This window comes from Mesoplodon bidens (assembly GCF_964165515.1).
Source record: "Mesoplodon bidens genome assembly, chromosome: 2".
Lineage (NCBI taxonomy): Eukaryota > Metazoa > Chordata > Mammalia > Artiodactyla > Ziphiidae > Mesoplodon > Mesoplodon bidens.
The window spans coordinates 104920728-104936288 of NC_138177.1; positions in this window are offsets into that span (position 1 = coordinate 104920728).

Here is a 15561-nt window from a genome sequence, read left to right on the forward strand (position 1 = left end):
CCCGCGCACCTAAAGCCCGTGCTCCACAAGAGAAGCCACTGCAATGAGAAGCCTGAGCACCACAGCAAAGAGTAGCCCCCACTTGCCACAACTAGAGGAAGCCCTCGCACAGTAACGAAGACGCAACACAGCCAAAAAAAAAAAAAATTGAAACTGAAAAAATATCTGTCTTGTTATACATTAAGCTCATTCAATATTATGCTTCCTATTAAGAATTATCAAAAGCAATGGTTCCCATTTCAGAGCATTAACTTAAAGAAGGAAGACTTGTGTCAAGGACTATGAAAGGTCTGAAATTTTATCCCACTTGCAAACTAAAAAGTTAGCCTGCCAGAGTTTCATGGGTATAACAAAAGACATAAGACTCTTGGAGTAGAGACAAAGGACAGCTTTCTACTCACAGTAATAAGAGTATCATCATTTTCTTCCAGCAGTTCCCCAAGGGCAGTTCCGTCGGGTGATGACACAAAAGCCAGGTAACACTGTGTACACACAGTGGGTTGCGTTATAGGAAAGGAACCCTGAGCTCAGGAAATCCCAACCTTTTTTAATGGGGCTGCAAGGAAACCTGCCCTCTGCTCTAGAGTGAAATACTATCTCTAACTTATAGTTATTCACTATACAAACATCCTTGAAATGACAGTTCAGTGGTGGGGCATTTCTAACAAATACATTGGTGATGCTTGATGCTGGTCTGAGGACGACACTTTAAGAACCACTGCACTAAGGGAAGAAGGAGCATTCTAGGCGGCAGTAACAACAAAGCACTATACGCTGGCAACCAGACAATAAAAGAAAATGATGTAATACCAGAATTTTAAGAAGTTCAGTGCATTAAAGTTGAAGGTATACATGTCTGAGGTAGGTGGGTGGGAAGAAAGGTAAAAATTAATTACTGCAAAGCTAGTAGCATTAAATTGAATTTCATTGTGGTCTAAATTTGGTACTTTTCTGATTATTAAGACTAAACACCCTTAAGCCATATTTCCACTTCTGTGACAAGCTTATGTCTTCTGCCTATTTTTCTATTAGATTTCCTTTTCTCATTCATTTGTAGGATTTCTTTATGTATTCTGGATATCAGTCTTTATCAGCTATGTGTGTTTTCTCCCAGTTTGTACTTGTCTTTTCCCCTTCTTTATGGTAGTATTTGATATACACAAGTTAAAATTTTCATTATTGTCGAATTTATCAATCTTTTAATTTATGGTTAGTGCTTTTTTGTTTCTTTTCCTTCCCTATTCCAAAGTCATAAATATTCTCCTTCATTGTCTTCTAAATTTTTAGTCTGGCCTTTCAAATTTAAGTCTTTAGTCCATCTGGATTTTTGTATAGAGTCTGAAGTAGGGATCCAATTTCATTTTTTAAAAATATGGCTTTCTAGCTGTCCCAATACTATTTATTCAGTCATCCTTCCTCCCCCTGGTCATTTATAATACCACCTTAGTCATACATTGTTTCCATATATACATAGGTCTATTTCTGGGTTCTCTATTCAACTGCTCAGTTTGATTATTCCTAAATCAAAGTCACACTGTTTTTAATTACCATAGTTTTATAAAAAGTCTTGATATCTTTATGGGAAGTCCCTCCATCTTATTCTTTTTCAGTTGTGCTGTAGCTATTCTTTGGTCATTTTTCTTCCCTGTAAACTTTGGGTCACCATGTCAGTTGCTTTAAAAAACCCTGTTGGTTAAAGGTTGTTTGGGGAGTTTGTTGTAATGGTTTTGCTGTAAAAAGTGTTTCACACTCTGCTGAAATGTTCCTGAAAAGCATGGTACTGGTAACAGTTCAACAATCCGTGGTTGCTCACTCCTGCCTACTTTTACTTTCCCTGTGAAGCAGGTTATCATTGAAGGTGGTATGGAAAAGACTGCATGTGTGTTCAATTGTTTCTTCTCCTTCCTTCTCCCCTTGGCTCCCCCCGCACCCTGCTTAGCTCCCTCAACCTCTTTTGTTCAGTGTGTGTATCCTTTTTTTTTTTTATAAAGGAAAATTATTTCATTTTAATTTTATTTTTTAAAGCCTCCTTTAATTCTTGGTAAAATTAAATTAATATATTATGGATTTTTCACACAGTAGAAAAGGCAGATGTCATTAATTCCCATCTGTCAGTGTGTGTATCTTGAAGCTAATTTGTACTACTGGTTATCTGACTGGAGCCACAGATGCAGAATCTGCATTGTTTGAAACACATTAACATTAAACAACCTAAAAGGGACTTAATATTAAACAACCTAAATTTAAAATGCCAAAAAATAGGGACTTCCCTGGTGGTGCAGTCTGCCTTCCAGTGCAGGGGATGTGGGTTCAATCCCTGGTTGGGGAACTAAGATCCCACATGCCGCCAGGCAACTAAGCCTGAGTGCCACAACTACTGAGCCTGCGTGCCACAGCTAAGACCCAATGCAACCAAATAAATAAATAAATAAATATTTTTAAAAAATAAATAAAATGCTGAAGAATAAAAACAAAAACAGAAAACCCTATTGGGGGACTTTTTAAAATTAGAAGTGTATTTCACTATAAAACAATTTGGAAAAAACTAAACTCTTTCTTTTTTGGGGCTGTGCCTCATGGCATGCAGGATCTTAGTTTCCTGACCAGGGATCAAACCCATGCCCCCTGCAGCGGAAGTGTGGAGTCTTAACCACTAGACTGCCAGTCAAGTCCCAAAACTAAATATTTTATGAACTTGAGACTTTCCATCTATGAATATATCTCTCCATATATTTAGGACTTATTCTCAAGTGTTTTCATTTAACACTGTGTCATAGCACATTCCTTACATATTTTTAAAAAATAGGTAAAGCCTGAGTAACTTTCTGTTGTATGGATACGCCACACTTTATTTGACCATTATGTAGGGAAGGAAAAATAATTTTTCCTCCACCCTTCTGAGTTCTTGGCTTAGACCCCCTATAATAAAAGACAGATAAGAGAAAAACAAACAGAATTTTATTAACATGTATACCTCATGTATACCTGAGAGATACCCAGAAAAATTGAGTAAATCCCTGAGATGGCTCAAGCCACCACCTTATATACCATCTTCAGTTAAGGACAAAAGAAAGATGTTGTGAGGGAGGCCAGTTATGGAAGGGTATCAGGAAAAGCACAGTAAGCAAGGGTGAAGTTTGTTATGCAGATTTAAGTTGGTGCCATTTACACTGATAGGAGTTTCTTGTGATTTAGAGTCATCCTTCTCCTCTAGACACAGAGAAGGAGACACTTACAAATGGAGGTTTCCTTCATAAATGTAAATGCCCCTCACAAAAGAGTAACTTCCACCCTGTTTTCAGAACTTCTTCTGTGCCTGTTTCTTAAAAATAATCAGCTCAAAATAATCCTTATGCCAAATAGGCATATTCTGAGGTGGCATATTCTGCTACCCTTCAATTATCATTGGTAATTTAAATTGGGCATTTGATCTGCTCCCAAATTTTTCCAATTATAACTGACTTTGAAATAACATGGAATTACCTTTCAAAACCACAAATATCATATTCCTCCCCAATTAAAATCCTTCAATAACTCACCATGGCCTATAGAACAAAGTCTAAACTCAAGGTATACAAATTCTTTCCTTTTCAGCCTCACATCCTGCCATTCCCCAACATATTACATATACTCTAGCTATTCTGAAGACCTTGTAGTCCAGAACAAGACTTTTTTCACACCTCGTCCCTTTACATATTTTAACTAAAACTCCCCTCCTCTCCTTGTCAATTCCTACTTAATTTTAATAATGAGCAGTTTGTGCTTTTCCTGTTCTTTACAGGCAATTAGGAAATATAGTAGTCCAAACATATCTTTATTATATCAATCATTACTATAGTTATAATATTTGTTTACATAGCTGTATTCTCAATGAAAAGACTTCTCATTGGAGGCTCCTCAAGGAGAGGGACCATGTATTATTCATCTTTGCATTCCCAATGCCTAGCACAGTGCCTGGCACTTTTACAAAGTTCAAACAATAAGTACAGAGGTCAGAAGCAAAATAAAGGTCACAGCAAACTGGGAACAAGTAAGGGGGTTCCTGGTTGATTTCTAAGAAGAGGGAGGTTTTTGCCATGTGCCTTTCTTATGTGTTAGAGATCTGTTAGAGATGGATTAAGCTAATTTAGAAGAATAACATAAGGCACACATTCAGACCTTTTGGTAGAAGATCCACGGTGTAGTGGAAAGACCAGGAATCTAGTCTTGTTATCTACCACTGTGATCACTCAATGTCTTTGAGCCTATTTTCACGTGAATACAATGACAAACAATGAGAAGAATAATACTGGGCTTGCCATTATCTCAGAGAATGCTTAAGAAAATCACATGACATAACACATATTAAAATATAAATATATTGTATTATTACCATCATTATATACTTTTGTCAACTCCTTAAACCAAACCAAAACAATAAACCACTTTCATAAGACTTTCAGTACTTTTTTCAAATGCTCCAACACAAATAATCTCTCAGTTACATTTTTCTCCCCTAGAGATCTCTTCTCACTCCTGCAGACTCTAGTCTTCCCTCTTCGATATAAACTGGGCCTGATTCACTAGCTGTGGTCCTGGGAATTCCTTTCACCTCTCTCCTAAGTTAGAGCCATGTTTCCCTCTCCTTGATTTATTCTTTTGTTTTGCTGAACCATTCTTCAGTTGTTCTCTGAAAAAAAAAGGATGCATGGCAGATACATTTATCTGTAGATATAAAGATAGAGATATACTTTGGGCCCTTGCATGTCTGAAAAGTCTTTATCCTATCTCTATATTTAATTGACAGTTATACCTTAATGTTTGGTGTCTTTCTTAATGTCTGTTGTTCTGAAATTTCATAGAAATGCGCCTTTGGGTAGATTTTTTTTACCTACACTGTGCTGAGTACTCAGTGTGCCCTTGCAATCTGAATACTCTTGTTCTTCATTTCTAGAAAACTGTTTTAGAATATTTATTTGATATTCCCACTCTTCTGTTTTCTCTCTTTTTTGCAACTGCTGCTAGTTGGGTATTAGACTCATAGCTTGATCCTTAACGTCTTTTCCTGTTTTCAATTTTTTCGGGTCATCTTCCATGTGATTTCCCTAATCAACTCTTAAGAAATTTTTAAAAACTTTTTTTTTTTTTACTGATTGCCCTAGAGTTTGCAATATACATTTACAACTAATCCAAAATACTTTTTTTTAATTCAGGTATGATATTATATTAGTTGATTTACAATATTATATTAGTTTCAGATGTACAACATAGTGATTCAAAATTGTTATAGATTATATAGCCAATATTTTGTAATACCTAAAAATGGAAAGTAACCTTTAAAAATTGTATAAAAGACAAATTAAAAAAATTTTAAATTGAGCCATTAAAAAGCAAACTAGATTTTTATTTTTTGGCCATGCCTTATCAATTGGAGTTTACTGCATACAGTAGAATGCTTAGGCAGCAAATCAGCCTTTTCACAGAGATAATCTCCCCAAGTTAATGTGTAGAGTTCTATTTAATAGTGTTGTTTAGTTCCTCTGGAGAATAATCTTCCAATCTCCTACCTAAGGGATTATAAACTTTCTGGGAGAGGTGGAAAGCAAGGATTCTGAGGACTTAATAGTTTAATGTACATATTTCACTTAATTCCTATGTTTTCAGCCACATACCTCACCCCAAGCCTCTGTTGTGCCTGGTATTCCCAAATCTATTTTCCCAGTTCAGCTTCTCCAGAAAATAAACCTCCAGCTTCCTCCACAGGAGAACTGTAGGGTGAGTTTGCCTAGATATTCAGAATAGAGGAGAGAACCTGGGGTGATTCTAATGGATTTGTATATAAACTTTCAACTAATCTTCCCTCCTTCCATGCCCTGCTCCCAATGTGCGCCAATACCTGATACTTCAAGTACAGTACTAAGCCTCTCAAGGGGTTCATAAGGCAAACCTCTTCTCTTCTCATTAATTTCTCCTTTTTTTTTTTTTTTTTTTTTTTTTTTTTGCTGTACGCGGGCCTCTCACTGCTGTGGCCTCTCCCGTTGCGGAGCACAGGCTCCGGACACACAGGCTCCGCGGCCATGGCTCGCGGGCCCAGCCGCTCCGCGGCATGTGGGATCTTCCGGGATAGGGGCACGAACCCGTGCCCAGGCGGACTCTCAACCACTGCGCCACCAGGGAAGCCCAATTTCTCCTTTTGTAGGCACTTAGATAACTTTCTTTTATAACCAAATCAATTACCACTCCTCTCTGGTTTCCAGCTTCCCAATACTCATTTAAATCTCCCATTTGCTATTTTACTCCTCACAATATCTTTGTCTATGTAGGTTAATTTGTTTTTTAATTATTTACTATCATTTCATAGTGTTTGGAGAAGCAGAGAAGATAAATAAATGGAGTCAATCTGCCATTTTAAACTAGAAACCTGTGTTATCTTGATTAATTCCTTCTTTATTTCCCTTGCTATCACTTATATATACCATCCCTATTCTAAACTCTACCAAAATTCTCTCAAAACATCCCTTCTTATCTCTACAAATCCAAATTTCATATCTCAAACTAAAAAACCTTCCCAGACAAATATTATTCCACAAGTATTTTTCTTTAACCAGTATCATTAGAAAACTGCCCTCTAATTGGTATAGGAATTTACCTTCTTATTATAATTCCTTAACACTTAGTACAGCACTGTTTATTAAGTAGCTGGTCAATGAATTATGCCCCTACAACATTAGTGACAAGATACACTGTTAATATTAACAGTAAGCTTCTAGTAATGAAGAAAATGATTTCAACTGTAGGCAACACCTCATATAACTTATTCTAACATCTCTCAGTGAGATAAGGCACCTCCTACTGCCAAGTATTGTCCCAGGCACGTCACACATCTTACTCATTTTTACAACAACTCTCTACAGGTCAAGCTTCTCATTTTATAGTTTTGTGACTTACCACATTGTATTGAGATCACCTGTTAATCCACCTGTCTTGCTCTCCAACTGTAAATTTCTTGAGGGTAGGGACTATGTCTTCATATTTGACCTTCAGGGTTCAGCACAATGACTGGCACATAGTAGACACTCAATAGATATTTAAAATACTGAACTTTGAAAGCAAGTGTTTAGTAGGCTGCCTCCACTGAGAACCATAAGACCAAATGTATTCATGAAATGGCCCAGCCTAGATCTCAAGACTTTGCTAACCAAGATCCTAGAGAGAACTAAGTCATAAAGAGAAACTCAATATGTGGTGCCATTTTTCCCTGATGGCATTTTATGTTTGAAGTTTGTGGCTGAGAGCCTGAGAAGCTGAGCAGACCTTTTAGCAGTCTCAAGTGGTTAGAGGTGGGAAGTGGGGAGGTGATTTGCTTTCACTTAGGACTTTGAAGAGTCTCACTTAATCACACTATCTAGCAAAACTTTCTGCCAGAGCAAAAAATAAATCCCCTACAGAAGAAGAAAACATCATCCAGAGCCTCCAATTAAAAATTAACACTATAATTTTGCAATCATAACATGAAACACATAATATAAAACACCCAAGAATACAAAAAGATAAGAACAGACTAAAAGCCTAGAGAAAAAGCTGACTATAAAGAAGAGACTGACAAGAGATTAAAATACTGGCATTATCCTACCCACACTATAAAATAACTGTGACTGATATATTCAAGATATTATATGACAATTTTGGCAGAGAATTCGAAACCACAGAAGTGAAGCAAATGGATATTCTATAAAAGAAAAGTACAAAAATTGGAAATAAATCAGTGGATGGGTGAAAGCAGATTAAACACAAATGAAGAAGATAGGTCAGAAGAAAATATCCAGAACAAAGTAGGTAAAACAAAAGGATGGAGAATACAGAAAAACTACACATATGTGACATTACTAGTGCGAAATATGAAATTATCTAACATAGAAATAACTGAAATCTGAGAAAAACAGAAGAGAATAAGGGAGGACCAATATACGAAAACAGAGTGGCCAAAATTTTTCTAAAAATGACTAAAGACATCAAGTCATAGGTTCAAGATTCATAGTAAATTCCAAGCAGATTAAACAAAGTAATGGATTAACAAAGTAAAACTACTGAAAACCAAAGACAAAGAATAAAATGGTAAAAGAAGCCAGTGTGACAAGCCTCTTAGCCTCATCCACCAGATGGCAGACAGCAGAAGTAAGAAGAACTACCATCCTGCAGCCTGTGGAACAAAAACCACATTCACAGAAAGATAGACAAGATGAAAAGGCAGAGGGCTATGTACCAGATGAAGGAACAAGATAAAACCCCAGAAAAACAACTAAATGAAGTGGAGATAGGCAACCTTCCAGAAAAAGAATTCAAAATAATGATAGTAAAGATGATCCAGGACCTCGGAAAAAGAATGGAGGCAAAGATTGAGAAGGTGCAAGAATTGTTTAACAAAGACCTAGAAGAATTAAAGAACAAACAAAAAGAAATGAACAATACAATAACTGAAATGAAAACCACACTAGAAGGAATCAATAGCAGAATAACTGAGGCAGAAGAACGGATAAGTGACCGGGGAGACAGAAGGGTGGAATTCACTGCTGTGGAACATAATAAAGAAGAAAGAATGAAAAGAAATGAAGACAGCCTAAGAGACCTCAGGGACAACATTAAATGCAACAACATTCGCATTATAGGGGTCCCAGAAGGAGAAGAGAGAGAGAAGGGCCAGAGAAAATATTTGAAGAGATTATAGTCGAAAACTTCCCTAACATGGGAAAGGAAATAGCCACCCAAATCCAGGAAGCACAGAGTCCCATATAGGATAAACCCAGGGAGAAACATGCTGAGACACATAGTAATCAAATTGGCAAAAATTAAAGAAAAAGAAAAATTATTGAAAGCAGCAAGGGAAAAATAACAAATAACATACAAGGGAACTCCCATAAGGTTAACAGCTGATTTTGCAGCAGAAACTCTATAAGCCAGAGGGAGTGGTATAATATACTTAAAGTGATGAAAGGGAAGAACTTACAACCAAGATGACTCTACCCGGCCAGGATCTCATTCAGATTTGATGGAGATATCAAAAGCTTTACAGACAAGCCAAAACTAAGAGATTTCAGCACCACCAAACCAGCTCTACAACAAATGCTAAAGGAACTTCTCTAAGTGGGAAACACAAGAGAAGAAAAGGACCTACAAAAACAAACCCAAAACAATTAAGAAAATGGTCATAGGAACATACATGTCGATAATTACCTTAAACGTGAATGGATTAAATGCTCCAACCAAAAGACATAGGCTTGCTGAATGGATACAAAAACAAGACCCATCTATATGCTGTCTACAAGAGACCCACTTCAGACCTAGGGACACATACAGACTGAAAGTGAGGGGGTGGAAAAAGATATTCCATGCAAATGGAAATCAAAAGAATGCTGGAGTAGCAGTACTCATACCAGATAAAATAGACTTTAAAATAAAGAATGTTACAAGAGACAAGGAAGGACACTACATAATGATGAAGGGATCAATCCAAGAAGAAGATGTAACAATAGTAAATATTTATGCACCCAAAATAGGAGCACCTCAATACATAAGGCAACTGCTAACAGCTATAAAAGAGGAAATTGACAGTAACACAATAGTAGTGGGGGACTTTAACACCTCACTAACACCAATGGACAGATCATCCAAAATGAAAATAAATAAGGGAGCAGAAGCTTTAAATGACACAATAGGCCAGATAGACTTAATTGATATTTATAGGACATTCCATCCAAAACCAGCAGATTACACTTTCTTCTCAAGTGCACATGGAACATTCTCCAGGATAGATCACAACTTGGGTCACAAATCAAGCCTCAGTAAATTTAAGAAAATTGAAATCATATCAACCATCTTTTCTGACCACAACGCTATGAGATTAGAAATGAATTACAGGGAACAAAAACGTAAAAAACACAAACATATGGAGGCTAAACAATACGTTACTAAATAACCAAGAGATCACTGAAGAAATCAAAGAGGAAATGAAAAAATACCTAGAGACAAATGACAATGAAAACACGACGATCCAAAACCTATGGGATGCAGCAAAAGCAGTTCTAAGAGGGAAGTTTATAGCTATACAAGCCTACCTCAAGAAACAAGAAAAATCTCAAAGAAACAATCTAAACTTACACTTAAAGGAACTAGAGAAAGAATAAAAAACAAAACCCAAAGTTAACAGAAGGAAAGAAATCATAAAGGTCAGATCAGAAATAAATGAAATAGAAAGAAAGAGACAACAGCAAAGATCAATAAAACTAAAAGCTGTTTCTTTGAGATGATAAACATAATTGATCAGCTATTAGCCAGATTCATCAAGAAAAAGAGGGAGAGGACTCAAATCAATAAAATCAGAAATGAAAAAGAAAAAGTTACAACAGACACTGCACAAATTCAAAGCATCCTAAGAGACTACTACAAGCAACTCTATGCCAATAAAATGGACGACCTGGAAGAAATGGATAAATTCTAGAAAGGCATAACCTTCCAAGACTGCACCAGGAAGGAATAGAAAATATGAACAAACCAATCACAAGTAATGAAATTTAAACTGTGATTAAAACTCCTCCAGCAAACAAAAGTCCAGGACCAGATGACTTCACAGGTGAATTCTACCAAATATTAAGAGAAGAGCTAACACCCATCCTTCTCAAGCTCTTCCAAACAATTGCAGAGGAAGGAATACTCCCAAACTCATTCTATGAGGCCACTATTACCCTGATACCAAACCAGACAAAGATCCTACAAAAAAAGAAAATAACAGACCAATATCAATATGATGAATATAGATGCAAAAATCCTCAACAAGGGCTTCCCTGCTGGCACAGTGGTTGAGAGTCTGCCTGCCGATTCAGGGGACGCAGGTTCGGGCCCCGGTCTGGGAGGATCCCACATGCCACAGAGTGGCTGGGCCAGTGAGCCATGGCCGCTGAGCCTGCACATCCGGAGCCTGTGCTCCGCAACGGGAGAGGCCACAGCAGTGAGAGGCCCGCACACCGAAAAAAAAAAAAATCTAACAGCACATTAAAAGGATCATACAACATGATCAAGTGGGATTTATCCCAGGGATGCAAGGATTCTTAAATATACACAAATCAATCAATGTGATACACCATATTAACAAATTGAAGAATAAAAACCATATGATCATATCAATAGATGCAGAAAAAGCTTTTCACAAAATTCCACACCCATTTATAATAAAAGCTCTCCAGAAAGTGGGCATAGAGGGGACCTTCCTCAACATAATAGAGGCCATATACGACAAACCCACAGCAAACATCATTGTCAATGGAGAAAAACTGAAAGCATTTCCCCTAAGATCAGGAACAAGACAAGGATGTCCACTCTCACTACTATTATTCAACATAGTTTTGCAAGTCCTAGCCATGGCAATCAGAGAAGAAAAAAAAATAAAAGAAATATAAATTGGAAAAGAAGACGTAAAACTGTCACTGTTTGCAGATGACATGATACTATACATAGAGAATCCTAAAGATGCCACCAGAAAACTACTAGAGTGAATCAATGAATTTGGTAAAGTTGCAGGATACAAAATTAATGCACAGAAACCTCTTGCATTCCTACACACTAATGATGAAAAATCTGAAAGAGAAATTAAGGAAACACTCCCATTTACCACTGGAACAAAAAGAACAAAATACCTAGGAATAAACCTACCTAGGGAGACAAAAGACCTGTATGCAGAAAACTATAAGACACTGATGAAGGAAATTAAAGATGATATCAACAGATGGAGAGATATACCATGTTCTTGGATTGGAAGAATCAATATTGTGGAAAGGACTATACTATCCAAAGCAATCTACAGATTCAATGCAATTCCTAACAAATTACCAATGGCATTTTTTATGGAACTAGAACAAGAAATCTTAAAATTTGTATGGACACACAAAAGACCCCATATAGCCAAAGCAGTCTTGAGGGAAAAAACTAGAGCTGGAGGAATCAGACTCCCCGACTTCAGACTATACTACAAAGCTACAGTAATCAAGGCAATATGCTACTGGCACAAAAACAAAAACATAGATCAATGGAACAAGATAGAAAGCCCAGAGATAAACCCACGCACCTATGGTCAACTAATCTATGACAAAGGAGGCAAGGCTATACAATGGAGAAAAGACAGTCTCTTCAATAAGTGGTGCTGGGAAAACTGGACAGCTACATGTAAAAGAATGAAATTAGAACACTCCCTAACACCATACACAAAAATAAACTCAAAATGGATTAGAGACCTAAATGTAAGACCGGACACTATAAAACTCTTAGAGGAAAACATAGGAAGAACACTCTTTGACATAAATCACAGCAAAATTTTTCTTGATCCACCTCCTAGAGTAATGGAAATAAAAACAAAAATAAACAAATGGGACCGAATGAAACATAAAAGCTTTTGCACAGCAAAGGAAACCACAAACAAGACAAAAAGATAACCCTCACAATGGGAGAAAAGATTTGCAAATGAATCAATGGACAAAGGATTAATCTCCAAAATATACAAACAGCTCATGCAGCTCAATATTAAAAAACCAAACAACCCAATCCAAAAAGGGGCAGAAGACCTTAATAGACATTTCTCCAAAGAAGACATACAGATGGCCAAGAGGCACATGAAAAGCTGCTCAACATCACTAATTGTTAGAGAAATGCAAATCAAAACTACAATGAGGTAACACCTCACACCAGTTAGATTGGGCATCATCAGAAAATCTACAAACAAATGCTGGAGAGGGTGTGGAGAAAAGGGAACCTTCTTGTACTGTTGGTGGGACTGTAAATTGATACAGCCACTATGGAGAACAGTATGGAGGTTCCTTAAAAAACTAAAAATAGAATTACCATATGATCCAGAATTCCCACTACTGGGCATATACCCAGAGAAAACCATAATTCAAAAAGACACATGCATCCCAGTGTTCATTGCAGCACTATTTACAATAGCCAGGTCATGGAAGCAACCTACATGCCCATCGACAGATGAATGGATAAAGAAGATGTGGTACATAATTACAATGGAATATTACTCAGCCTTAAAAAAGAATGAAATTGGGTCATTTGTTGAGACATGGATGGATCTAGATACTGTCAGACAGAGTGAAGTCTGTCAGAAAGAGAAAAACAATTATCGTATATTAAGGTATATATGTGGAACCTAGAAAAATGGTACAGATGAACTGGTTTGCAAGGCAGAAAGTGAGACACAGATGTAGAGAACAAACATATGGCCACCAAAGGGGGAAAGCCACGGGGGTGGTGGTGGTGGTGCTGTGTTGAATTGGGCGATTGGGATTGACACGTATACACTGATGTGTATAAAATTGATGACTAATAAGAACCTGCTGTATTAAAAAAAAAAAAGAAGCCAGTGCAAAAGGCATATTACTTTGAAAGGGGAATAATAAAACTGAAAGCTGACCTCTCAGTAGGAACAATGTAAGCTAGGACATAAATGAATAATAACTTCTGAGTGCTGAAAGAAGATAATTGCCAACGTGGTATTTTATGTTTGGGATATATTTTGAAAATGAGGGAGAAAGAAAGAAAAAAAATTAAGACAAAAATAAAGTCAGAGACTTTGTCACTAGTAGATCCACACTCAAAGGAGATACTAAGGGTAATTCTTCTGCAAACAGCACATGGAAGCACAAAGATGCCATAAAAAAACAAGAGTAATGGAAAGGGTAAATATAAAATATATAGGTACCTCTAAATAAGTAATGGCTTTATAAATAAGAATGATAACATATAGTGGAGTTTAAAACAGATATAGGACTGAAATATATGACAAAAATAGCAAAAAAGGTAGGAGAATAGTAAATATACCTAAGGTGTTTTAGGTTCTTAAGTTGCTCATAAAGTGGTAAACATAGTCATTTTGTTGGACCTCTATAAGTCAATAACGCATGTTGAAATATCTGAGTTAGCCATCCAATTATGGTAAAAGATGACCAAGCTAATAGAGAAAAATAGATATACACAAAGAAAACAACTTTGGAAATCCAGAAGAAGGCAAAAGAAAGAAAAAGGAATATTTAACATGAAGAAAATGCTCCAGTCAAAGCAAAATCCAATTATATGCTGTCTTTAGATTCAAGGATATAAGTAGATTGAAAGAAATAGAACAGAAGAAGATACACCATACAAACAGTAACCATAAGAGAGTTGGAGTGGTTATATTAGTAAAAAACAAATAGACTTTAAGATGAGAAATAACACTAGAGAGAAAGACAGATGCTTTATAATGATAAAAGAGTCAAACATATCAGGAATATATAACAACTATAAATGTATGTCCATCTAACAGAAACACAAAATACATGAAACAAAAGTCCGTCCTCTAACCACAGTAGAATTAAATTAGAAATCAATATAAATAAAAAATTGGGAAATTCCCAAATACTTGGAAATTAAACACACACACTTATAAATAACTCAGGAGTCAAAGAAGAAAACACAATGGAAATCAGACAATATTTTGAACTGAATGAAAACAAAACACATCAAAATTTATGGGATATAACTCAAGCAGCACTTAGAGAGAAATGTATAGCTTTAATATACTAAATTAGGAAAGAAGAAAGGTCTCAAGTTAGTACCCTATTCCATTTTTTTTAAAACTAGAAGAACAAATTAAACCAAAGCAATTAGAAGGAAGTCACAAAGATTAAAGCAGAAATTAATGAACTAGAAAACAGAAAAGCAACAGAGAAAATTAATGAAATAAAAAGTTGGTTCTTTGAAAAGATCAACGAAATTGACAAACATTTAGCTAAAATAACCAAGAAAAAAAGATAGGATATACACTACAGAGACTGGAAAGAAGGAAGGACAATCACTGCCAACATTTCAGAAGTTAAAAAGATTATATTAAATAAACAACTTTGTGTCAACAAATTTAATGACTTAGATGCAATGGACACTTTTATAGAAAGATATAAATTACCAATAGTGAAGAAATAGAAATAAGGAAATAGAAATCTAAAAAGGTCTATAAACAAGTAAAGAAATCAAGTTAGTAATGAAAAACCTTCCCATAAAGAAAAGTTGAGATCCAGATGGCTTCACTAGTGGATCCTATCAAATAATTATTTCAGAAAATAGAGGAGAAGGAAACAGTTTCCAATTCATTTTTTGAGGTTAGTATTTCCGATATCAAAGCCAAAAAATACATCTCAAGAAAAGAGAACTAGAGACCATGTTCCTTCATGGAAATAGACTGAAAAGTCCTTAACAAAATACTAGCATACTGAATCCAGAAATTTAATATAAAATTTAATATGAAAAGAATGATAGACCTTTTAACCCAAGTGGGATTTATGTTAGGAATGCAAGACTGTTACATTAGGCATGCAAGATTGGTTTTATGTTACAAAAAATGATTGTAATATAGAACATTAATAAAATAAAGGACAAAAATTACATGATCATCTCATTAAAAGCAGAAAAAGCATTTGATAAAATCCAACATACATTCTTAATAAAAACACTCAACAGGGCCTTCCCTGGTGGTGCAGTAGTTAAGAATCCACCTGCCAA